The sequence below is a fragment of the Bombina bombina genome, chromosome 1, assembly GCF_027579735.1.
Source record: "Bombina bombina isolate aBomBom1 chromosome 1, aBomBom1.pri, whole genome shotgun sequence".
In the NCBI taxonomy this organism is placed as follows: domain Eukaryota; kingdom Metazoa; phylum Chordata; class Amphibia; order Anura; family Bombinatoridae; genus Bombina; species Bombina bombina.
In genome coordinates this window covers 229624751-229652657 of record NC_069499.1, presented here as the reverse complement: position 1 = coordinate 229652657, position 27907 = coordinate 229624751, and the positions used below count along the sequence as shown (strand labels likewise).

General features: G+C 42.3%; 1 protein-coding gene across 4 annotated transcripts in view; it reads right to left on the bottom strand.

Moving 5' to 3' along the window:
- MTA1 (metastasis associated 1) overlaps positions 1 to 27907 on the bottom strand; it is a 732036-nt gene that overhangs the window by 642624 nt on the left and 61505 nt on the right. Inside the window, exon 2 of one of the 4 annotated variants that reach the window (XM_053697863.1) lies at positions 20470 to 20564. The exons of the other annotated variants lie outside the window; for them this stretch is intronic. The gene's annotated coding sequence lies outside the window, so the exon portion shown is untranslated. The remainder of the gene's footprint in view (positions 1 to 20469; positions 20565 to 27907) is intronic. 4 annotated transcript variants of the gene reach the window in all.

Below are 27907 nucleotides of genomic sequence, written 5' to 3'. Positions count from 1 at the left end.
CGAAGGACAGAAACCCCAGAGTCGGATGGCTCGGTAGACCCCTGGATTCCCTGAGCCCGAGGAACAGGGTGCTCTAATATGGCATATCGAACATAACTGATTGACCCGTGTCAACGGGGCCAATTCGCATTCATCACAAGTCATCGAAGAATCTGAAATGTGAACAGTCTTAGCATCAGAATCCTCCATACCTAGATAGAGAATTAAATATGGACTAAAGAAAAAAAAACTTTAACGGCACTCACCAGCTCCTAGAAGCAGACACTAGCAGACTCTAATTTTTCAGTCGCCACACGGTCAGGAATGCGGAAATGGAAGACCATAACGTAAACACGTCCAGTCACAAGGTGAACCGTACAGTCCAAAAAGCGCGCTCAACCATAAGGTCGTGTCACTACCAAAGGCCTTTATGTTCTAGCCAAGAGCCCAGTTAACACTACACTTAAGCAGATTGAATCACAAATCCCACCTGTCCCATAATCCCCCTCAGGAGATATTAACCCTGGATTCCAAGATACCAAAGGAGCCTCACTGAAGCCCTATAAAACAGAATTTATGCTTACCTGATAAATTACTTTCTCTTACGGTGTATCCAGTCCACGGATTCATCCTTACTTGTGGGATATTCTCAATCCCTACAGGAAGTGGCAAAGAGAGCACACAGCAGAGCTGTCCATATAGCTCCCCTCAGGCTCCGCCCCCCCAGTCATTCGACCGACGGTTAGGAGAAAAAGGAGAAACTATAGGGTGCAGTGGTGACTGTAGTTTTACTAAATAAATTTGAACCTGACTTAAATGCCAGGGCGGGCTGTGGACTGGATACACCGTAAGAGAAAGTAATTTATCAGGTAAGCATAAATTCTGTTTTCTCTTACATGGTGTATCCAGTCCACGGATTCATCCTTACTTGTGGGATACCAATACCAAAGCTTTAGGACACGGATGAAGGGAGGGAACAAGTCAGGTAACCTAAACGGAAGGCACCACTGCTTGCAAAACCTCTCCCCCAAAAATAGCCTCCGAAGAAGCAAAAGTATTGAATTTGTAAAATTTGGCAAATGTGTGCAGTGAAGACCAAGCCGCTGCCTTACAAATCTGTTCAACAGAAGCCTCATTCTTGAAAGCCCATGTGGAAGCCACAGCTCTGGTGGAATGAGCTGTAATTCGTTCAGGAGGCTGCTGTCCAGCAGTCTCATAAACCAATCGGATGATGCTTTTCAGCCAGAAGGAAAGAGAGGTAGCAGTCGCTTTCTGACCTCTCCTCTTACCAGAATAGACAACAAACAAGGATGATGTTTGTCTGAAATCCTTAGTTGCATTCAAATAGAATTTTAAAGCACGAACCGCATCAAGATTGTGCAACAGTCATTCCTTCTTAGAAGCTGGATTAGGGCACAGAGAAGGAACAATGATTTCCTGGTTAATATTCTTATTAGAAACCACTTTTGGAAGGAAACCAGGTTTGGTACGCAAAACAACCTTATCTGCATGGAACACCAGATAGGGTGAATTACACTGCAAAGCAGACAATTCAGAAACTCTTCGAGCAGAAGAAATAGCTACCAAAAACAAAACTTTCCAAGATAATAACTTAATATCTATGGAATGCAAAAGGTTCAAACGGAACCCCTTGAAGAACTGAAAGAACTAAATTTAGACTCCATGGAGGAACCACAGGTTTGTAAACAGGCTTGATTCTAACTAGGGCCTGTGCAAACACCTGAACGTCTGGTACAGCTGCCAGACGCTTGTGTAACAGGATAGACAGAGCAGATATCTGTCCCTTTAAGGAACTAGCTGACAAACCTTTCTCCAATCCTTCTTGGAGAAAACAGAATTTATGTTTACCTGATAAATTACTTTCTCCAACGGTGTGTCCGGTCCACGGCGTCATCCTTACTTGTGGGATATTCTCTTCCCCAACAGGAAATGGCAAAGAGCCCAGCAAAGCTGGTCACATGATCCCTCCTAGGCTCCGCCTACCCCAGTCATTCGACCGACGTTAAGGAGGAATATTTGCATAGGAGAAACCATATGATACCGTGGTGACTGTAGTTAAAGAAAATAAATTATCAGACCTGATTAAAAAACCAGGGCGGGGGGCGGAGCCGACCAGCAAGGCAAATGGTCGCATTAAGCTGATGCTCCGGGTATAATAGCTCTAATGGGCTCACATAACTAACGATCTGACCTCAACAGGGTTACTTTCATGTATAATTGTGCAGAGCAGCCTGACCTGTATCATAATATCGGCACCTAAACTTCTGACCGCCAGAGAAATCACTGCCGTGGAGTGAGGCCTAACCGGTACCCCTACTAAGACCTGCGACGCAGTACCAGAGAGGAGTCGGCGGCCCTGCTCGCCTTCAGATAAACAGTATACAGGGGACAGCGCTCCGAAAACATCCACACCCGCATATACCGCCAAGTGACCGCCTTCTGCGTAAGATCGCCAGATGACCCCTTTGCATGATAACTGACCGGCTCACGGAGGCACCATACATATACTCCCGATGACCTAGGGAAACAGCACTATCCTTAAATAGCGGGTGACAACTATAAAGGTAATCCCTTTCCCGATTTTATATTTCATATCACTGCTGTCTGGGGCCATCTTGCGGCTGGGGCTGAGCCCGTGAAGATAAACAGTTAAAAGGAAAGCGGGCCTTGCACGCACAGCAATCAAGGGCCTAGGAAACTTTATTCAGGCTACACACTACAGGTCTAAGAAAAGCTATATTCACTACATGATACACAGTGAAAGCTGATATCCTATCTCTATATTATTATCTAATGAGCCATAACACAGACATTGGAAAAGGGACAAAACTTGATATATACTGAGCATAACAGGACTGAAACAATAACCTGCAAAATGGCGTCTAAACCTAAGAGCAAATCAGATAAAGGACTCAAAAATAATGCAGGAGCTGGTGGAAAATTAAACTCCTATTTTAAATGTCCTGACATATCTCCAACTGGGGAAAATGGAGCACCTCTTTCTGAACACCAGGAAGCTCTATCCCAGACCTCTCCATCTCTTTTGGATGATACCTCCCCAATCACCCGGGCTGATTTAAAGGCATTGTCTACTAAAGCAGATCTCTCATCCATAATGTTGCAAGTCAGCAAGGCTATAAAAGATGGATTAGCAGAAGTCAAGAGAGACATTCGTGAACTGGGGGACAGAGTGTTGGAACTGGAAGAGCAAATGGAGGAAACAAACAAGTCTAATGATAACACTACACAAGCTTTCCAGTTTCAGCATGAAGCTATTGAACACCTCCAGACACAAATGGAGGACCTTGACAATAGGGGCCGCAGACAGAACCTAAGGATACGTGGTATCCCTGAGAAGATACTGCCACAACAACTGCCCTCTTATTTGCAAAACCTGTTTAGATACCTGTTAGACCCCGAGAAAGAGCACATTACCCTTGATAGGGCTCACAGGGCATTGAGGCCAAAACCTCCTGAGAGTATGCCGCCTAGAGATGTGATCCTCTGCTGTCACAAATATACAGATAAAGAAAAACTCCTTCAGGCAGCAAGGAAAAGGTCGCCTCTCCACTTTGGCGAAGATACCATTCAACTATACCCTGACCTCAGCCCTATCACACTGGCCAAGAGGAAAGAAGCTAGATATTTGACATTGCACCTCCAGGACTTAGGGATACCATACCGATGGGGATTCCCCTTTGCCATTAAAGTCCAAAAGGAAGAGAAAACGTATATATATAGAAACCCAGAGGACTTGGAACTGTTCTGTAAACAATTGAATATAGCCCCACCATCTTTGCCCAAACTCTCAGAGTCTGGTAGAGAGAAAAATCATCCCAGACCATCATCATCCAAGCCGCAGAGAAGAGACTGGTCCGTGATGCCCTCGAAGAGAAGAAACACGGAAACAACGGAACCTGCTTCATCTGCAGACTCTGCAGGTCCACCTTGAGTGACCTATTATTGCTAACTAGTTGGTATTTCTGTCTTTTGACCGTATGTGAACATATTTTTCAGAGAAGTCAGCTTCTTAATGTATACCCTGTTGATCGTTATAGATTTAAAATTGTAATATATTAGGATAATATACTACCCATTTCAGAGTGAAAAGGCAAATCCATCAGCCTTAATACCCCCCATTCATTCGTAGCATAGTTACATCCTAGACCGAATGAATACATTTAGGAACTTTTGTTACGTGTTTTTTATATGTTTTTGTTATTCTATGTTTATTATGCTGGTTAATTGTAACAATATGCTTGTCACCCTCAGATTTCTAACCTTGCGACAATTCTCCTATCATTGCACAGTCTGCTCTATTCCAACATGGCACCTACCTATGAGTTTTATCCACAGGGGGGACCCCCGGCCTCCACCCCTATACTCCAGACGGGTAAGCCAGACCAATCAGACGACAATATACCTAGTTAACAATGACCATGACAGCTCCTAAAATTCGGATTGTATCCCAAAACGTGAAGGGACTTAACTCCCCGACCAAACGGTCCATAGCACTTAAACATTTTGCCAAATACTCTCATTCAGTTATTTTTCTGCAGGAAACTCATTTTATGACAGGGGCAGAGCCCTCTTTACGTTCAAAAGATTTCCCTATCGGGTTTCATAATACATATAACACTAAAAAACAGGGGGTTAGTATTTTACTCCACAAGCAATTACGATTTCAACTGTGCAATAAAGTCATGGACACAGAAGGCAGAATTTTAATCTTGACAGGCCTCTTATTTAATAAACCAATCACATTGGTCAATGTATATGCCCCCCTTAGCCGCAGACACTCATTCTATCAGAAACTACTTTCCCTTATCCTGGAACATAAGAAAGGGCCAATAATAATGGGCGGGGACCTTAACACCATATTAGACCCTATTTTAGATTCCTCCACAAAAAGCGGGCGAACAAAAACAAGAGCACCAGACATGGTTTATACATGTATTTCTGACTTAGGCTTAATAGATGCATGGAGAGTGCAACACCCAACGCAACAAAATTACACATTCTACTCCCATCCCTGGGCTTCATATACTCGCATAGACTATCTATTTATTGACAGAAACCACTTGTCGTTAGTAAGAGATTCAGACATAAAACCCACAGCTTGGTCTGACCATTCTGCAGTTAGTCTAGAGCTCGAATGGCCTGAAGCGCCGATAACCCCTTTTATCTGGAAAATGGATAACTCCCTTTTACACTACCCGCCAGTGCAGGAAAAATTACAAAAAGCAATCACAGAATACTTCCACTTTAACAGTTCACAAGACACACATCCCAGCTTTGTCTGGGAAGCCCATAAAGCGTATATCAGAGGAGAATGTATAAAACAAAAATCCATTTTGGTTAGGAATTACCGCTCTTCTATAGAAAAACTCACAAATCAGTTAACAGGCCTGGATCTACAGCACAAACAATTCCCATTAGACAAGACTCTATTGCTGCAAATCACTAAGGTAAGACAGGAAATTAATACAATTTTAAATAAAGAAGCACAGAGAAAGGCGCTTGCGTTTAGGAAATCCTATTTTTTTGAAAACAGAGCAGGTCCAAGACTAGCGAGACTTCTTAACCAACAATCTATGACATCTCAAATTAACAAACTAATAACTCCCCTAGGCCATCACTTAATCGATGGGAAAGAAATTGCGAATCACTTAGGTGAATTTTACTCAGAGTTATATAATTTAAAGATAGATCAATCACCAAACAGACTGAATAGGTTGAAGGATTATATTGGAGAGGCCAACCTACCGAAGGTTCAAACAACAGTTAGAGAAGACCTAGAAGCCCCTATCTCGTTACAGGAGATTTTGACAGTCATTAAGGACCTCCCCTCTGGAAAGAGCCCAGGTCCTGATGGACTTACTAATATGTACTACAAACTACATAGGTCCCTCCTAGCACCACACCTCCTAAAATTATTTCACACTATTGACAATGGTCGACCACTACCTACAGAGATGCAACAGGCACATATATCGGTAATTTTAAAAGCAGATAAATCCCCTACTGACCCTAAAAATTATAGGCCCATATCACTCTTAAATACTGACCTGAAAATTCTAGGCAAAATTTTAGCGACAAGACTTAACAGAATACTTAAAGAAATTGTTCACACCGACCAAGTAGGGTTTATCCCTAACAGGGAAGCGAGGGATAATACTATTAGAGCCATTACCCTCATGTCATACTCTAAACATAACAAAATCCCGACGGTCTTCTTGGCAACTGATGCCGAGAAGGCCTTTGATAGGCTTAGTTGGCAATTCCTTAAAGAGACTCTGACTGGTATTGGCATAGGCCCTCGCATGATCCAAAGAATATTTAGTTTGTATGCCCATCCCACTGCGAAGGTTAAGGCTAATGGCATATTATCAGACTCATTAAGAATAAGTAACGGTACCAGACAGGGTTGCCCCTTATCCCCATTATTATTTATACTTACTATGGAGGTCCTGGCAGCACATGTACGGAACAATCACTTAATAAAAGGAATAGAAGTCGGCCCACACAGCTTTAAGATTGCATTATATGCAGACGATGTCCTTTTCACAGTAACAGACCCAACTCAGTCTCTGAGAGAAATTATGCTAGAATTAGAGAAGTTTGGAAGCTATTCCAACTTTTCCGTTAATCCGTCCAAGTCAGAATTATTAAATATCTCCTTAGAGCGAGAATCATTTATGAAATTGACAGAAGTCTGCCCCATGAAGCTACAATTTGAATCCCTTAAATATCTGGGCATACATTTATCCCCGAATCCAAAAACACTATTCAAAAAGAATTATGAGAGGTTATTGCTAATGACTCAAAAAGACCTAAACTCATGGATGACGAGACCGTTATCATGGTGGGGCAGAGTACAATGTCTAAAAATGACGACGTTACCGAGAATTCTGTATGTTCTACAAGCCCTACCGGTGGCTTTGCCAACAGGGTTCTTATCTCAATTACAGACCCACTTAAATAGATTTGTATGGGGAGTATGTAGACCCCGAATAAACAAAACTACAATGTACAGGCCGACTTCAATGGGTGGGCTAGGGCTTCCAGACATAAAACTATACATGGATGCGATTGTGCTCCAGAGAGTACTTGATTGGCATAAAACACCGGAACACAAAGCCTGGATAGCATTGGATTCTCACATATTAAAAACCCCCATGGTGGGAGCTCTTTGCTGGGTACCCAAACATATGCGACCCCCTCAATGCACGACACTACCGATCCACTGTCATTTTTTTAAAGAATGGGATATAATTATTAATAGAAGAAAGGATATTTCAGGTCTTAGGTCCCCTCTCTTCCCTATCCCATTAAACGCTGAACTTACGGGAGGATTGGACAGAAACATCCAGAGATTATTAGAATGGGAACATACCACCCCCTTAGAGAAATTTCTGAAAGGAGGCAGACTTTTAAATAGGGAGGAGATAAAAGAGGTGGCTCAAGGTGCTTACCATCCCTGGTTAAAATATAGACAACTTGCCCACTTCCTTGACACCTCACCGCATAAAGCGGATTTTGTAAGACAGCTGACTCCGTTCGAAAAAGCTTGCTCTACTAAAACGACGATCCCACACTCACTGTCTAAAATGCGCAGCTTGCTACAGACTCACATGTCAATAAATTTACCCACCTACACCAGCAAGTGGCATAGAGAACTGGGAGAGGAGTTAACAAATAAAGAATGGGGGCTGATATTCCAATATACTAAAAAATCCTCGACATCTCCCAAGTTCCTAGAGCTTAACTTTAAGATTGTGACACGCTGGTATTTGACCCCGGCAAGATTACATTCGATTTACCCATCCTCTTGTGATCGCTGTTGGAGGGGATGTAAGGAGAAGGGTAGCTATTTACATATGTGGTGGGACTGTGGAGTACTACAGCCACTATGGGCCTTTATAGAAAATCATTTCAAGAGAGGACTAATTAGAGACCTAAGATTGACTCCCCACTTGGTTCTACTTAACAAATTCCCAAAAATACCTTGTAAACTTCGAAGACAGTTACTGCAGATTGGAATAAATAGCGCCAAAGCTATGATAGCTTTAAAATGGAAAACTCCCACCCAAATGACTGGACAAATGTGGTTAGCAAAAATGGAAGAATTACTAGGCATGGAGGAATATGGCTACCTAAAAAGGCATAAATTAGAATTCTTCCACGATATGAAGTTCCTCTGGGAGGATTCATTGACATCCGACTACTCACAGCCCCTTGAACCTGACTCGACTGGACGATAGCCTACTTCTGACGATGGGGTCGGGAGGTCCCCCCTCTCCTCTCTTCTTTTACACCTACTACCGAGAAGGAGACTCAAGTAGTTCTGCCTGATGTTAATAATTTATAACATGTGTAGCAGGTGATGATTCTTGTAGGTATGTCCAAAAGCTTGATAGGAATCTAATCTTAAAAGGAGAAAACCGCATAAAAGAAACGAGCATAGCCTTTCACACCTATCTGTAGATACCAAGTAGGTACTTGTGACCAGCACCGCATTTATTTGTCTTGTTATCTATGTTATTTGTTTCAATGTTTAGAAAATGCCATCTGAGACCATTATTTTCATTAACGCCATAAGCATGAAGTGTGAACTTTGTACTTTGTATGACATTGGTGCCTTATCTGTAACCGTATATTTTACACTTCTGATTAATAAAAGATGGTTTTAAAAAACAAAAAAAAAAAAAAAAACCAGGGCGGGCCGTGGACCGGACACACCGTTGGAGAAAGTAATTTATCAGGTAAACATAAATTCTGTTTTCTCCAACATAGGTGTGTCCGGTCCACGGCGTCATCCTTACTTGTGGGAACCAATACCAAAGCTTTAGGACACGGATGATGGGAGGGAGCAAATCAGGTCACCTAGATGGAAGGCACCACGGCTTGCAAAACCTTTCTCCCAAAAATAGCCTCAGAAGAAGCAAAAGTATCAAACTTGTAAAATTTGGTAAAAGTGTGCAGTGAAGACCAAGTCGCTGCCCTACATATCTGATCAACAGAAGCCTCGTTCTTGAAGGCCCATGTGGAAGCCACAGCCCTAGTGGAATGAGCTGTGATTCTTTCGGGAGGCTGCCGTCCGGCAGTCTCGTAAGCCAATCTGATGATGCTTTTAATCCAAAAAGAGAGAGAGGTAGAAGTTGCTTTTTGACCTCTCCTTTTACCGGAATAAACAACAAACAAGGAAGATGTTTGTCTAAAATCCTTTGTAGCGTCTAAATAGAATTTTAGAGCGCGAACAACATCCAAATTGTGCAACAAACGTTCCTTCTTTGAAACTGGTTTCGGGCACAGAGAAGGTACGATAATCTCCTGGTTAATGTTTTTGTTAGAAACAACTTTTGGAAGAAAACCAGGTTTAGTACGTAAAACCACCTTATCTGCATGGAACACCAGATAAGGAGGAGAACACTGCAGAGCAGATAATTCTGAAACTCTTCTAGCAGAAGAAATTGCAACCAAAAACAAAAACTTTCCAAGATAATAACTTAATATCAACGGAATGTAAGGGTTCAAACGGAACCCCCTGAAGAACTCAAAGAACTAAGTTGAGACTCCAAGGAGGAGTCAAAGGTTTGTAAACAGGCTTGATTCTAACCAGAGCCTGAACAAAGGCTTGAACATCTGGCACAGCTGCCAGCTTTTTGTGAAGTAACACAGACAAGGCAGAAATCTGTCCCTTCAGGGAACTTGCAGATAATCCTTTTTCCAATCCTTCTTGAAGGAAGGATAGAATCTTAGGAATCTTAACCTTGTCCCAAGGGAATCCTTTAGATTCACACCAACAGATATATTTTTTCCAAATTTTGTGGTAAATCTTTCTAGTTACAGGCTTTCTGGCCTGAACAAGAGTATCGATAACAGAATCTGAGAACCCTCGCTTCGATAAGATCAAGCGTTCAATCTCCAAGCAGTCAGCTGGAGTGAGACCAGATTCGGATGTTCGAACGGACCTTGAACAAGAAGATCTCGTCTCAAAGGTAGCTTCCATGGTGGAGCCGATGACATATTCACCAGATCTGCATACCAAGTCCTGCGTGGCCACGCAGGAGCTATCAAGATCACCGACGCCCTCTCCTGATTGATCCTGGCTACCAGCCTGGGGATGAGAGGAAACGGCGGGAATACATAAGCTAGTTTGAAGGTCCAAGGTGCTACTAGTGCATCCACTAGAGCCGCCTTGGGATCCCTGGATCTGGACCCGTAGCAAGGAACTTTGAAGTTCTGACGAGAGGCCATCAGATCCATGTCTGGAATGCCCCACAGTTGAGTGACTTGGGCAAAGATTTCCGGATGGAGTTCCCACTCCCCCGGATGCAATGTCTGACGACTCAGAAAATCCGCTTCCCAATTTTCCACTCCTGGGATGTGGATAGCAGACAGGTGGCAGGAGTGAGACTCCGCCCATAGAATAATTTTGGTCACTTCTTCCATCGCCAGGGAACTCCTTGTTCCCCCCTGATGGTTGATGTACGCAACAGTTGTCATGTTGTCTGATTGAAACCGTATGAACTTGGCCCTCGCTAGCTGAGGCCAAGCCTTGAGAGCATTGAATATCGCTCTCAGTTCCAGAATATTTATCGGTAGAAGAGATTCTACCCGAGACCAAAGACCCTGAGCTTTCAGGGATCCCCAGACCGCGCCCCAGCCCATCAGACTGGCGTCGGTCGTGACAATGACCCACTCTGGTCTGCGGAAGGTCATCCCTTGTGACAGGTTGTCCAGGGACAGCCACCAACGGAGTGAGTCTCTGGTCCTCTGATTTACTTGTATCCTCGGAGACAAGTCTGTATAGTCCCCATTCCACTGACTGAGCATGCACAGTTGTAATGGTCTTAGATGAATGCGCGCAAAAGGAACTATGTCCATTGCCGCTACCATCAAACCTATCACTTCCATGCACTGCGCTATGGAAGGAAGAGGAACGGAATGAAGTATCCGACAAGAGTCTAGAAGTTTTGTTTTTCTGGCCTCCGTCAGAAAAATCCTCATTTCTAAGGAGTCTATTATTGTTCCCAAGAAGGGAACCCTTGTTGACGGAGATAGAGAACTCTTTTCCACGTTCACTTTCCATCCGTGAGATCTGAGAAAGGCTAGGACGATGTCCGTGTGAGCCTTTGCTTGAGGAAGGGACGACGCTTGAATCAGAATGTCGTCCAAGTAAGGTACTACAGCAATGCCCCTTGGTCTTAGCACAGCTAGAAGGGACCCTAGTACCTTTGTGAAAATCCTTGGAGCAGTGGCTAATCCGAAAGGAAGCGCCACGAACTGGTAATGCTTGTCCAGGAATGCGAACCTTAGGAACCGATGATGTTCCTTGTGGATAGGAATATGTAGATACGCATCCTTTAAATCCACCGTGGTCATGAATTGACCTTCCTGGATGGAAGGAAGAATTGTTCGAATGGTTTCCATTTTGAACGATGGAACCTTGAGAAACTTGTTTAAGATCTTGAGATCTAAGATTGGTCTGAACGTTCCCTCTTTTTTGGGAACTACGAACAGATTGGAGTAGAACCCCATCCCTTGTTCTCCTAATGGAACAGGATGAATCACTCCCATTTTTAACAGGTCTTCTACACAATGTAAGAATGCCTGTCTTTTTATGTGGTCTGAAGACAACTGAGACCTGTGGAACCTCCCCCTTGGGGGAAGCCCCTTGAATTCCAGAAGATAACCTTGGGAGACTATTTCTAGCGCCCAAGGATCCAGAACATCTCTTGCCCAAGCCTGAGCGAAGAGAGAGAGTCTGCCCCCCACCAGATCCGGTCCCGGATCGGGGGCCCACATTTCATGCTGTCTTGGTAGCAGTGGCAGGTTTCTTGGCCTGCTTTCCCTTGTTCCAGCCTTGCATTGGTCTCCAAGCTGGCTTGGCTTGAGAAGTATTACCCTCTTGCTTAGAGGACGTAGCACTTTGGGCTGGTCCGTTTCTACGAAAGGGACGAAAATTAGGTTTATTTTTGGCCTTGAAAGGCCGATCCTGAGGAAGGGCGTGGCCCTTACCCCCAGTGATATCAGAGATAATCTCTTTCAAGTCAGGGCCAAACAGCGTTTTCCCCTTGAAAGGAATGTTAAGTAGCTTGTTCTTGGAAGACGCATCAGCTGACCAAGATTTCAACCAAAGCGCTCTGCGCGCCACAATAGCAAACCCAGAATTCTTAGCCGCTAACCTAGCCAATTGCAAAGTGGCGTCTAGGGTGAAAGAATTAGCCAATTTGAGAGCATTGATTCTGTCCATAATCTCCTCATAAGGAGGAGAATCACTATCGACCGCCTTTACCAGCTCATCGAACCAGAAACACGCGGCTGTAGCGACAGGGACAATGCATGAAATTGGTTGTAGAAGGTAACCCTGCTGAACAAACATCTTTTTAAGTAAACCTTCTAATTTTTTATCCATAGGATCTTTGAAAGCACAACTATCTTCTATGGGTATAGTGGTGCGTTTGTTTAAAGTGGAAACCGCTCCCTCGACCTTGGGGACTGTCTGCCATAAGTCCTTTCTGGGGTCGACCATAGGAAACAATTTTTTAAATATGGGGGGAGGGACGAAAGGAATACCGGGCCTTTCCCATTCTTTATTTACAATGTCCGCCACCCGCTTGGGTATAGGAAAAGCTTCTGGGAGCCCCGGGACCTCTAGGAACTTGTCCATTTTACATAGTTTCTCTGGGATGACCAAATTGTCACAATCATCCAGAGTGGATAATACCTCCTTAAGCAGAGCGCGGAGATGTTCCAACTTAAATTTTAAACTGAACACACTTTATTACTGCAATTGCGAAAAAATATGAAGGAATTGTTCAAAATTCACCAAAATTTCATCACAGTGTCTTAAAGCCTTAAAAGTATTGCACACCAAATTTGGAAGCTTTAACCCTTAAAATAACGGAACCGGAGCCGTTTTTAACTTTAACCCCTTTACAGTCCCTGGTATCTGCTTTGCTGAGACCCAACCAAGCCCAAAGGGGAATACGATACCAAATGACGCCTTCAGAAAGTCTTTTCTATGTATCAGAGCTCCTCACACATGCGACTGCATGTCATGCCTCTCAAAAACAAGTGCGCAACACCGGCGCGAAAATGAGGCTCTGCCTATGATTTGGGAAAGCCCCTAAAGAATAAGGTGTCTAAAACAGTGCCTGCCGATATAATCTTATCAAAATACCCAGATTAAATGATTCCTCAAGGCTAAATATGTGTTAATAATGAATCGATTTAGCCCAGAAAAAGTCTACAGTCTTAATAAGCCCTTGTGAAGCCCTTATTTACTATCTTAATAAACATGGCTTACCGGATCCCATAGGGAAAATGACAGCTTCCAGCATTACATCGTCTTGTTAGAGTGTGTCATACCTCAAGCAGCCAGAGACTGCTCACTGTTCCCCCAACTGAAGTTAATTCCTCTCAACAGTCCTGTGTGGAACAGCCATGGATTTTAGTAACGGTTGCTAAAATCATTTTCCTCATACAAACAGAAATCTTCATCTCTTTTCTGTTTCTGAGTAAATAGTACATACCAGCACTATTTCAAAATAACAAACTCTTGATTGAATAATAAAAACTACAGTTAAACACTAAAAAACTCTAAGCCATCTCCGTGGAGATGTTGCCTGTACAACGGCAAAGAGAATGACTGGGGTAGGCGGAGCCTAGGAGGGATCATGTGACCAGCTTTGCTGGGCTCTTTGCCATTTCCTGTTGGGGGAAGAGAATATCCCACAAGTAAGGATGACGCCGTGGACCGGACACACCTATGTTGGAGAAAAGACAAAATCCTTGGAATCCTAACCTTACTCCACGAGTAACCCTTGGATTCACACCAACAAAGATATTTCCGCCATATCTTATGGTAAATTTTCCTGGTGACAGGCTTTCTGGCCTGGATCAGAGTATCTATAACTGATTCAGAGAACCCACGCTTAGCTAGAATTAAGCGTTCAATCTCCAAGCAGTCAGTTGCAGAGAAACTAGATTTGGATGCTTGAAAGGACCTTGAATTAGAAGATCCTGCCTCGATGGCAGTTTCCATGGTGGGACCGATGACATGTCCACTAGGTCTGCATACCAAGTCCTGCATGGCCACGCAGGCGCTATCAGAATTACCGAAGCCTTCTCCTGTTTGATTCTGGCTACAAGCCGAGGGAGAAGAGGAAACGGTGGAAAGACATAAGCTAGAGCGAATGACCAAGGCGCTACTAAAGGCATCTATCAGTGCCGCCTTGGGATCCCTGGACCTGGATCCGTAAAGGGGAAGTTTGGTGTTCTGACGGGACGCCATCAGATCCAACTCTGGAATGCCCCATAGCTGGGTCAGCTGAGCAAAAACCTCCGGGTGGAGTTCCCACTCCCCCGGATGGAAAGTCTGACGACTCAGAAAATCCGCCTCCCAGTTGTCTACCCCTGGGATGTGAATTGCAGATAGATGGCAGGAGTGATACTCCGCCCATTTGATGATCTTGGATACTTCCTTCATCGCTAGGGAACTCTTTGTTCCTCCCTGATGATTGATGTACGCTACAGTCGTAATGTTGTCCGACTGAAATCTGATGAATTTTGCCTCCGCTAGTTGAGGCCATGCCTGGAGCATATTGAATATCGCTCTCAGTTCCAAAATGTTTATCGGGAGAAGGGATTCTTCCCGAGACCATAGACCCTGAGCTTTCAGGGAATTCCAGACCGCGCCCCAGCCTAACAGACTGGCGTCGATCGTGACAATGATCCACTCCGGTCTGCGGAAGCTCATTCCCTGAGACAGGTGATCCTGAGACAACCACCAGAGAAGAGAGCCTCTGGTTTTCTGGTCCATTTGTATTTGAGGAGATACATCCGCATAATCCCCATTCCACTGTTTGAGCATGCACAGTTGCAGTGGTCTTAGATGAATTCGGGCAAAAGGGACCACGTCCATTGCTGCGACCATCAAACCGATTACCTCCATGCACTGAGCGACGGAAGGCTGAGGAATGGAATGAAGAACTCGGCAAGTATTCAACAATTTTGACTTCCTGACCTCTGTCAGAAAGATTTTCATTTCTACCGAGTCTATTAGTGTTCCCAGGAAGGGAACCCTTGTGAGCGGGGACAGTGAACTTTTTTCTACGTTCACCTTCCACCCGTGAGACCTTAGAAAGGCCAGAACAATGTCCGTATGAGCCTTGGCTCTGTGAAAAGACGACGCCTGTATCAAGATGTCGTCTAGATAAGGTTCTACTGCAATGCCCCGCGGTCTTAGTACCGCTAGAAGGGACCCTAGCACCTTTGTGAAAATTCTGGGAGCGGTGGCCAACCCGAAAGGAAGGGCCACGAACTGGTAAGGTTTGTCCAGAAAAGCGAACCTTAGGAACTGATGGTGATCCTTGTGGATAGGAACATGTAGGTATGCATCCTTTAGATCCACGGTAGTCATATAGTGACCTTCCTGGATCATCGGCAAGATTGTATTTTTAGATCCAGGATTAGCCTGAAAGTTCCTTCCTTTTTGGGAACTACGAACAGGTTTGAGTAAAAGCCCAGTCCTTGTTCTGCAATTGGAACTGGGTGTATCACTCCCATCTTTAGAAGATCTTCTACACAGCGTAAGAACGCCTGTTTCTTTGTTTGGTCTGAAGACAAACGAGAAATGTGGAACCTCCCCCTCCCAGGGATCTGGAACATCTCTTGCCCAAGCCTGAGCAAAGAGAGAGAGTCTGCCCCCTAATAGATCCGATCCCGGATTGGGGGCTACCCCTTCATGCTGTCTTGGTAGCAGTTTACCCTTATTCCAGCCCTGCAAGGGTTTCCAGGTTGCTTTGGGCTGTGAAGAGTTATCTTGCTTTGCGGCAGCAGAGGTAGCAGCCAGTCCACTCCTGAAGTTACGAAAGGAGCGAAAATTAGCCTTGTTTTTGGCCTTAAACGCGCCAAGCGCCATAATGGCAAAACCTGAATTTTTCGCCGCTAACTTAGCTAATTGGAAAGCGGCATCAGTGATAAAAGAATTAGCCAGCTTTAGAGCATAAATTCTATCCATGACCTCGTCGTATGAAGTCTCTCTCTGGAGCGACTCCTCCAGAGCCTCAAACCAAAAGGCCGCTGCAGTAGTTACCGGAATAATGCAGGCAATTGGTTGAAGAAGGAAACCTTGCTGAACAAAGATTTTTTTCAGCAAACCTTCCAATTTTTTATCCATAGGATCTTTGAAAGCACAACTGTCCTCTATTGGTATAGTTGTACGCTTAGCAAGTGTTGAAACAGCTCCCTCTACCTTAGGGACCGTCTGCCACGCGTCCCGCCTGGGGTCGTTTATGGGGAACATTTTCTTAAAGATAGGGGGGGGGACAAAGGGTACACCTTGTCTCTCCAACTCCCTAGTCACAATATCCGCTACCCTCTTTGGGATCGGAAACGCCTCAGTGTATACAGGGACCTCTAAAAAGCTGTCCATTTTACACAATTTTTCTGGAACCACCATGGGGTCACAATCATCCAGCGTAGCTAAAACCTCCTTAAGCAGGACGCGGAGGTGTTCCAGCTTAAATTTAAACGCTAAGGAATCTGACTCTGCCCGCTGAGAAACTTTTCCTGTGTCAGAAATTTCTCCCTCAGACAGACCGTCCCTCACTGCCACTTCAGAGTGTTGTGAGGGTACTACAGATAAATCATCCAAAGCTTCTGCTTGCTCATCCTCTGTATTTAAAACTGAGCTATCGCGCTTTTTTGGAAAAACTGTCAGTTTGGATAAAAATGCTGCAAGGGAATTATCCATTACTGCTGCTAATTGTTGTAAGGTAATAGGGGCCAATGCGCTAGAGGTACTAGGCATCGCTTGCGCGGGCGTAACTGGTGTCGACACATGGGGAGAGGAAGAAGGACTATCCTCGTTACCCTCCGTTAAAGAATCATCTTGGGTTACATTTTTAAGTGTCACTGCATGGCCTTTAAAATGCTTAGATGCTTTAGCACACTTTAAACACAAATGCAATGGGGGTACCGCCATGGCTTTTAAACACAAAGAACAAGGTCTATCTGAAGGCTCAGACATGTTTGACAGGCTTAGACAGCACTACAATACAGTAAAAAATACTTTTTGAAAAAACGTTACTGTGCCTTTAAATAATAAAAAGCACACACTTTTTTACCAAATCAAAAAACATCCGATCTTTATGAAATTTTCACCACATGATCCTAATGCTTTGAAATGATTGCACACAAATTTTCAAATCAATTAACCCCTTATTGCCCAAACCGGAGCAAATTGAAGCAGGCTACCGGTTTAGCACACTACAGCACGGTGTCACAGTCTCTACTGTGGCCCTACCTTCCTTTGGGATTATTTGTAGACGAAAATAAGCCTCCCTGGAGTCCTCCCTGCAGTTTCTGGACTCTACACGTGAAGCTGCATGAAGATGCCTTGCAAAACAACTGCGCAACTGAGGCGCGAAAATGAGGCCCCCTCCCTCTTCATTCCGGGGTTATGGGGCCTTCCTGAGTCAGATTAGGTGTCTTACAACATGCCAGGCGTATTAAAACCCCAAAAAGTGTTCCATCGTCTAAAACACTTGAACAAATATGAGATTATGCTAATAAAGCAATCAATTTAGCCCATAATAGTGTCCACCAGTATTTAAGCCCTTAAACTAAGCCATCCTTCTATACTGAGTCTCAGAAAATGGCTTACCTTCCCCCATGGGGATTTCTGTCAGTCTTCTAGCATTACCAGGTCTTGTTAGAAAAAAATGACTGAGCATACTTTAAGCAGTTAAGCCTGCAAACTGTTCCCCCCCAACTGAAGTTCTCCGGTACTCAACAGTCCTGTGTGGGAACAGCAATGGATTTTAGTTACAACATGCTAAAATCTTTTTCCTCTCAGCAGAAATCTTCATCACTTTCTGCCTCAGAGTAAATAGTACAAACCGGCACTATTTTAAAATAACAAACTCTTGATTGAAGAAATAAAAAACTACAAATCTAACACCACATACTCTTTACCCTCCCGTGGAGATGCTACTTGTTAGAGCGGCAAAGAGAATGACTGGGGGGGGCGGAGCCTGAGGGGAGCTATATGGACAGCTCTGCCGTGTGCTCTCTTTGCCACTTCCTGTAGGGATTGAGAATATCCCACAAGTAAGGTTGAATCCGTGGACTGGATACACAATGTAAGAGAAATATACTTAAGTCCCGCAAGATAGTACCCAACGGCAAACAAAAAGTTACAGTACATTCTGATGAAGTAAAATCAAACGATCTTACCAGAATCTACACCATGGAACAGGAACACGGCCCTTTAAGTGTGACGAATAGTAGCAGTGCCTCCGCCATGGACTTGAGAGAAGAACGCCGATTGTTAGTGGAGCTGTTAATATGAGTCTTCCTGCATCTCCGGACTCTAACTTTCATCCAGGCCCTCACTGAGAGACTGATAGGATTACTTAAAGCTACCGTCCCATGTCGAAGAGTACTACCCTCCATAAGATGCAAAACAAACTACTGACACTTCTCTGCCAACCTCCTGGGACGAAAGGCAAAGAATGACTGGGGGATGAGGGAAGTGGGAGGAGTATTTAAGCCTTTGGCTGGGGTGTCTTTGCCTGCTCCTGGTGGCCAGGTTCACACACTATTTTATACAAAGTCCAGGTCACAGCTTCCAGCATCTCCCACTGACCTGGTTTTGTCTGATGAATTTGAGATATTGGTCCTAGGTGCTTACTACAGGAAACATTATGGCATATCACAGATAGTAAATTCCCACTGGAATATGGCCCTCAATTCCTCCTGTATGTGTTTGTAAATTTTATCCGGTCTTTTACAGGTTTTATATCATTGTTTTATTTGGATTCACTCCTCACATGCTGAGATATTTGCAGCAACTGGACAGTTTTCAAAACTGATCTCCTGCACTAAAAGAAGCAAAAAGTGTAAAATTGCCTATCTTGAAAGTAATGACTGAGCTCCAAGACAGGCTTTAAATATATTCTCTTTCTTTGGTACTATAAAGAGATTTGAATAAAACCTTTGGTTTAATTCTGAAGGTAAAACCAGATCAATAACTCAAAGATTCTAGATCTTTAAAGGGACAGTCTACACCAGAATTTTAATTGTTTTAAAACAGGGGTCGACAAATCTGTTTAAAATTCAGGAGCCAGCGGTGGGTGTGTAGAGAGAGAGAAAAAGAAAAAGAGAGAGAAAAAGAGAGAGAAAAAGAGAGAGAAAAAGAGAGAGAAAAAGAGAGAGAAAAAGAGAGAGAAAAAGAGAGAGAAAAAGAGAAAGAAAAAGAGAGAGAAAAAGAGAAAGAAAAAGAGAAAGAAAAAGAGAGAGAAAAAGAGAAAGAAAAAGAGAAAGAAAAAGAGAAAGAGAGAAAGAGAAAGAGAGAAAGAGAGAGAGAGAAAGAGAGAGAGAAAGAGAGAGAGAAAGAGAGAAATAGAGAGACAGAGCGTGAGCAAGAGAGAGAGACTTAGAGAGAGATAGAGTGAGAGAAAGAGAGAGTGACAGAGTGTTATATAGAGAGAAAGAGAGAAAGAGAGAAAGAGAGAAAGAGAGAAAGAGAGAAAGAGAGAAAGAGAGAAAGAGAGAAAGAGAGAAGAGAGAAGAGAGAGAGAAAGAGAGAAAGAGAGAAAGAGAGAGAGAAAGAGAAAGAGAAAGAGAGAAAGAGAGAAAGAGAGAAAGAGAGAGAGAAAGAGAGAGAGAAAGAGAGAGAGAAAGAGAAAGAGAAAGAGAAAGAGAAAGAGAGAGAGAGAAAGAGAGAGAGAAAGAGAAAGAGAAAGAGAGAATAACCCATAAATGTAGGAGCCAGGGGTAAAATTCTAGTAGCCAGTGACTCCCAAGCTCCTGGGTTTGTAGATAATCCATGTATTACCCATTCCCTAGTTTTGCATAACCAACACAGTTATATTAATATACTTTTTACATCTGTGATAACCTTGTATCTAAGCCTCTGCAGACTGCCCCTTTATTTCAGTTCTTTTGACAGACTTGCACTTTAGCCAATCAGTGCCGACTCCTAGGTAACTCCACGTGCGTGAGCACAGTTATCTATATGATACATGATATACATGAACCAACACCGTCTAGTGGTGAAAGGCAGCCTTCAAGGTCTAAGATATTAGCACATGAACCTCCTAAATTTAGCTTTCAACTAAGAATACCAACAGAACAAAGCAAAAATTGGTGATAAAAGTAAATTGGAAAAATGTTTAAAAATGACATGCCCTATCTGAATCATGAAAGTTTATTTTGGACTGGTTTGTTCAAAAGTATCAGAAAGCACTCGAGACCGGATGAATCTTCCTCAAGGAGGCTTTGAACTAAAGCTTAACACATCTGAGAAATTATTTGCAATACCCAGGGATCCTAAACAGATCTCGCCCAAGCCTCCTGAAAGAGACTCAATCTGACCCCCACCAGAGGAAAAAGACACTTTATGATTCTTAAATTTCCGAAAGAAACAAATATGTCTTGCGGATCTAAGCTTACCTTAGGAGCTTTTCTGCCCCAAGATAAAATATCTTTTACCCCCTGTGAGTGTAGCAAGTGATATAATTCAGTCCTGGCCCAAACAGAGATTTACCCTAAAAAGGAAGAGAAAGTAATCCGTGTTAAGAAACCACATGAGCAGACCAATATTTAAGCAATAAAGCTATCTAGCTAAACCCTCTAACACAGCATTTTTAGCATTAATGTGAATCATTTCCACCAATGCATTACAAATGAAGCCATTTGCTGTTCTAAAGAGATTAATGCATTCCTGAAGCTCATCCAAAGTAGTTTCCCCAGAAACATGTTCTGAAAGGTTGTCACATCCAACTGCAGTAACAGCAGCTACACATGCAACACTGACAGCAGGTATAAACCTAAACCTTGCAAGCTGGTAACATAATCTATGGAAACCCTCAAAATTATATCCATAGAATCCTTGAAAGAGAAATTATCCTCCACAGGAAAAGAAATGCACCCAGCAAGAGTGGAAATAGCTGCATCAACCTTCGCAATGATTTCCCAAATCTCTCTAGCAGAAGGAATATATATTTAAATGTTTCTAGTAAAACCTATTAATGTTTTTCAGCGACATTAAACACATACGCTGTGAGAGTACCAGTATTCAGAGACCTAATATAGACATATTATTTGTAACCAGGTGCACAGGCCCTTACAACTAAAACGAATAACTACTTTTTCTAAAAGCTTTTGGCATCAGTGCACATTTCAATTTTGACCTATCCCTCTAAATATCCGTCTCTTACTGACCCGCTGAACTTTCAAGTAAGACATGTTTAGGATTTTAAGACAGACATATGGTACTGAATTATGGCTTGAATTTTGTTTCTAGCACTAAATTTAATCTTTTCAACACAATTGTAGACGTGAACAGAATGGTGAAAAATCACACAGTGAAGAAACATTTTTCGACTAGTGGGGGAGACACTGATGCTAGCAAAAATGACACCAGGACTACCCCTTATATACACACACAACACAAGGACTTTACAGATGCCTGTACTAGAGAAACATTATTAGAACTTCAGAGTCAAGAATTACCTGACTCTCTTATTGAGATTGAGTCCCATACAGGGTTCAGACCCAGGTCTACATTTTACCCTTTACAGTCTAGAGTGGGTGTTAGAGTTATTTCAAGAAATGGTAGTGAAAGACTTAGAGAATCTTTATTATGATAAAACAAAACATTGTCATAACCTTTCAAGGAGAAAATCAAGCGATCAAAGAACTAGAGGAGAACACTCACATAGTCATTAAAAAAATCACAAAGGGGCAGCATAGTTGTCCTTAAGGACAGATTATGATAAAGAGATCATAAGACAACCTTCAGACACCAACTTACTTAAGGACAACTGATTTTAAGCGTCAATTGTCAAACATATTAGATGAGGAGCTGTTCAATGGATTTATAGACAAATCTACATATGACTTTCTTTGGATTACACATCCTCAGATACCCGTATTTCACATGTTCCCTAAGGTTCATAAGAGCTTATTTAATGTCACCAGTCGTCCTATAGGGTCTGGGGTTGGCTCCCTCTTTGAGCCATTGTCAGAATGGGTTGACTCCATCTTACAACCTTTGGTTCATAATTTAGCTAAGAGACTCTAAACAGCTTATACAGATACTGGAGGATCAGAAATTGACACCAGATTCCAAATGGGTCACTTTGGATATGGTGTCCCTTTACAGCTGTATACCCCATGAGAAGGGACAACAGGCAGTGGGCTTCTTTTTGTCTCAAAGGAGAAGGCTTAGTCATAATATGCATGGATTTATTTTGAGTGTGATTGAATATCTTCTGAAGACACAAAGTGAGAAAACCTAATACCCAACAAGAATTAAACAACGTCCCATCTCAAGTGTACTGCATAAACAGGAGCAATGTAAGCAAACAGTCTCAGGTTGTGGACAGATGTCGAAATAAAGTTCAGGCAATGAGGTAGTGGTGCATAATACAGGAATATGCAGATATATATATATAGAATGATACAGTCTCACCTCTGTTTTTACTTTTAGGTTCACACAGTATTCCGCTGTTTTTCCCTTTTCGGTCACAGAATTACCGCTGGGTTTCTGCACACTCGCACCCACCAGGGGGGGGGCGTGTACAGTGCTGTATCAGATGTAATCCACAAAACGTTACGTAAATCTTTACACTCACTTGCCGCTTGCCGAGTGTTCAGCCGATTCACTCCTTCTGAGGATCAGAGGCCTACCGCCCACCAGGGGGCGTGTCCAGGACTCTACCGGACAATCCTCCAATCCGAGTGCTCGACTGATTTTCGTCACACCCGTTTCCACCAATCCAGGGACTGCAGTCTGGAACCATAGGAATCCTCCGTTCAGGTAGACGGAACTTTAGCACCGAACCGGCTTTTCACATGTGTGATAATGGGATATCCCAGCTGCCGCTTGTCCAATACAGACCAAAACAGTTCCGGTGGTTGCTCCCAGAAAAGCAGAGAAGTGGACGAGGCAGGGAACTAACGCTCTCCAGGCTAAAGTATAAAGTCCACCAAAGAAAACAAGTGAGAGCGCTAGTATAAAAATAAAATATAACCTTTATTGGTATATATAAAATAAAGTAGAACAACACAGTGTCAAAAGAGCAAAGATGGGGCACCTCTGGCTGGCAGGCTTACGCGTTTCGGCATAGCCGTAATCATAGCATACTGAAGCCAGCCACAGGTGTTCCTTATGTACATAAGTAAGAACAACCTCATTGGCTAAAAACATATTGAAAAACAACACGCCCTGAGTTTATTATTTGTGCCATCTACAAGTTTCAATCTCTTTAAAACTGTAATTGATGTAAATCGTCTAATCCGCAATGTTACATTGAAGGGTCATTATTCAGGTGGAGATGTAGTACCACCAGATGAAAGTCGGGGTACACAGTGGGTTACCACTAATCTCAACACTGAACTTTCGTTTCCTGACTCTTGTGATTTGGTTTCACTCAACACTCTTTTTATAGAAGGCAATCAGCCAGGGGCTAGACTTAGTACAAATAAAGTGAAAAGTCTTAAATCGCCATCTAAATTTTACCCCATACATAGTAGGGGAACAGTTATTGAAAACTTCTATAAAAGAGTGGAGAGTGATCTAAGAACATTATCAAAGTCTTCAAAACAGAGACCTGATAATTTGGGTAGAGCTGAAAGGGAAGCCCTTTCCTCTTTGGCTAATAACCAGAATATTGTGGTGAAAAATGCGGACAAAGGTGGCTCGGTGGTAGTACTGAATAGAATTGATTATATAAACGAAGCACTGCGTCAATTAAATGATGATTGCTGCTATTCAATACTACCAACCGATCCAACCTTTCGCTTTCAGAGAGAACTATTGCACCTTTTGGACGAAGGGATGGAAAATGGCTTTATTGATAAAGAAACTATGTCATACCTATATGTTGAACATCCGGTTACTCCTGTTTTCCATCACCTCCCAAAGGTGCACAAGTCCCTGCAGGATGTCAGAGGACGTCCAATAGTAAGTGGTATAGGGTCTCTTTTTGAACATCTGTCCCAATGGTTGGATATGATCCTACATCCATTTGTGGAATCACTCCCCAGTTTTCTTAAAGATACCAAGCACTTAATGAATTTGGTACAGGACATTAAATGGCAGGAAGGGGTACATCTATGGGCAACCATTGATGTTACAGCACTTTATTCTACCATTCCACATTCCAAAGGATTGGAAGCTGTATCATTTTTTCTAAAAAATTGGTCCTCTTTCACGACAGATTTCCAACAGTATATTCTACAGGTGACTGAGTTTTTATTAACTCACAACTTTTTTGAGTTTCAGGGTGTCTTTTATCTCCAGAGATGTGGGACGGCGATGGGGGCCAAGTTTGCCCCCTCCTATGCCAACCTCTTTATGGGTTGGTGGGAGCTGTCCCACATCTTTGGAGATAGGAACCTATCACGTAATTGTATCGTTTTTTATCGCCGTTTTATCGACGATCTGATTCTCATATGGCACGGTGACTATAATGTCCTGGAAACATTCATTGAAGGGCTTAATGTCAATGACATAGGCCTTAAATTTACGAGTGAGATTCAACAGACTCAGATTAACTATCTGGATGTAGTCTTAAGTGGTAGCCCTCAGGGCTCAGTAAAAACATGTCTGTACAGAAAACCAATCTCTGGCAACTCTTTGTTGCATGCCAAGAGCTGCCACCCCAAGCATGTGCCATATGGCATAGCGAAAGGCCAACTTATGAGGGCAAAACGTAATTGCTCTGACACCAGAGAAGGTGAGATACAGATGATGGAAGTTAAAAAACGCCTCCTACAGAGAGGCTATCCAAAAAAGGTGGTTAATAGGGCCCAGAGGGAAGTTAAGAATCTGAACAGACAAGATCTTTTAAAAGACAAAGATCGAAAAACTAAGGACACCATGAAAGGGGTAACCTTCGTGACAGACTACAGCGACCAGTATGAAGCGGTCTGTAATATTGTAAAACATCATTTTAATATGCTGGTGGCAGATGACAGACTAATACAATGCGTGAAAGAAGGACTTAGATGTTCCTATAGACGTAACAAAACTATAGGAAATATCTTGTCTCCAACTGTCCTACCGAAATCCATTTCACAAGGAAGTGCTTGGTTAACTAGCAAAGGGTCCTACAAATGTGGTAGCTCTAGATGTGGGGCATGTGAATATCTGACTGTGTCAGAACACTTTTGCTCCACTGTGACTGGTATCTCCTATGAAATAAATTTCTGCCTAAATTGTACATCTACCTTCGTGATCTATTGCGTTACTTGCACTAGATGTGGAAAACAATACATTGGGCTCACTACAAGGGACATCAGAAGTAGGATTAGAAAGCACCTGTCCACCATTAGAGTGGGCAAGGCTACTACTCCTATAGTACATCACTTCGCCCAAATCCACGGACAAGATCTGACTTGTTTTTCTTGGCAGCCTATTGATATGGTACCTAGACCGAGAAGAGGGGGTGATCGTGAAGTAGCACTCTCTAAAAGAGAGATGCTGTGGATTTTTAAGATGGAAACCAGAATCCCAAAAGGACTGAACTCTGAGTTTGATCTTATAAATTACTGGGAATAGAAATGAATGTTTCATTCCATGCTATGTCTATACAATTATATTCCTAAAGATTATTCTCACTGCTACTCATATTAAATAAACAATCATCTTAAACACTACACTTATTTGTATATATGTACATATTACAGTTTCATTCTAGAGATATAACTACTAACTATTCCATCTCTTAGAATATAGGCTTTTGTAGATTGTTTTTTAAAAAATATGTCATCCTACGGATCAAGAAAATAGGAGATTGTGTCTCTATATGTATATTTCAAACATCAATGCATAGAGGTAATTTTTCAACCTACTCTGTTTTTGTTTTTTAATCACAGAGAGTGGGTCTAAACAATCAAGCGGTATACATGAACGCATAGTTGTGTATTAGGTTCTTAGAAGCCTGAATAAGTGGCCCTTACTCTCATGTGTGGTACACAACCACAAATCCAGAAAAATAAGTATTTGGAAATTAAATAACTCTTTGCCACTTGTTTGACCTTTAATTCATAATTTGTATCATTATGGCTTTGTTAAAGAATATTCAGGTCAAACAAATACATTGTAGATAATAGTATTTAAACTTGGTATTTATTTCATTTATTTGTTAATACCAGAAAAATATATGTACAAGAAATGGTTTCATGACCTCTTGTTGCTCTGTTATCTTTAGTTCACAACCAGTATGTATGGGGTTAAAATAAACTCAGGGCGTGTTGTTTTTCAATATGTTTTTAGCCAATGAGGTTGTTCTTACTTATGTACATAAGGAACACCTGTGGCTGGCTTCAGTATGCTATGATTACGGCTATGCCGAAACGCGTAAGCCTGCCAGCCAGAGGTGCCCCATCTTTGCTCTTTTGACACTGTGTTGTCCTACTTTATTTTATATATACCAATAAAGGTTATATTTTATTTTTATACTAGCGCTCTCACTTGTTTTCTTTGGTGGACTGAATATCTTCTGACTCACAATTATTTTTTCTATGGGGGAGATTTTTTTTTATCTCTAGAGATGCAGCACAGCTATGGGGGCTAAGTTTGCCCCCTCCTACGCCAACCTCTTTATGGGTTGGTGGGAGCTGCGCCACATCTATGGAGATGAAAACCCATTCATGCATCACATTTCACTAAATAAAACGCTATATTAACGATCTTATAGTTAAATGGGAAGGAGATGATCATATACTGGAAGATTTTTTGAGCTATGTAAACAGACAATTGTTTACCCATGAGGTACATAACATTTATATTAACTACTTAGACCTTACGCTCTTAGTTTCAATGTTAGATGTACCAACATTGCCTAAGTTGTAGAGAAAATCAATTTTTAAGAATGCTCTGTTACATGCCAAGAGCAGCCATCCCCCACACACACACACATTTAAGGCTATAGCAAAGGGCCAACATCTTCGTATTAAACGCAATTGTACTAATACATCAGTATATAACAAAGAAGCTGCTCAGCTGAATAGAGAACTTCAAGAAAGAGGTAACAGTAGGAATGTGATTAAGGATGCCCATCTCTCAGTAGCTAGTAATGGACAGAAAAGAAGGGGTCCAATACCAGACAACGATAAACAAGTGACTCAATTTCTAACAATATTCCACCCAATACAAGGAAGTGTGCAATATTATTAAAAAAACTTCTTGCAATGTGGTAACCCGAAGACAGCATTGAAAATGACCTTCAAAGACATTTTTACTTTTCCTATAGGAGAGGTAAAACTATTGGAAATATTGTCCCCCGCTGTCCCTGTGAAAACTAAGAGTCAATCATCATGGCTACACGCAAAAGGATTACATAAACGTGGTTTTACAGATTGTAAGGCATGCAAACATGCACAAGTAGGAAACAAGTTTGTTTCAATAACGACCGGTAACGCATACTAATAGGGCAGTGTACTTGATAGAGTGCTACCAGCGTCATCTACAATATGTTGGTAAAACCTCACGTGAAGTAAGTAGAAAAAGGGAAGATAAATTATCCCCCTTAGCTAAAACACTTTATTGACAATCATGCACGTAATACAGAATTTTTCAGATGGACAGTCATAGAAAAAGTGTCATTGGCAACCAGGGAAGGGGATCTAGAAAAATTTCTCAGTAAGAGAGAGGTATATTGAATATACAGATTAAAAACCAGAATACCAGACGCCGGTTTTAATTCTAGATTTGACCCTATTAATTATTGGCAGTAAAATTCCTACAATCTTTACCTTCAATTCCCTCTTCCATTTATTACATTACAAATTTTTATCCCAAATCATTTTTCTTTTCTTTTTATCTCAGTATATCATTTTTTTATGTTTTCCTTCTTTTTACCCCATACAATACTTGTCC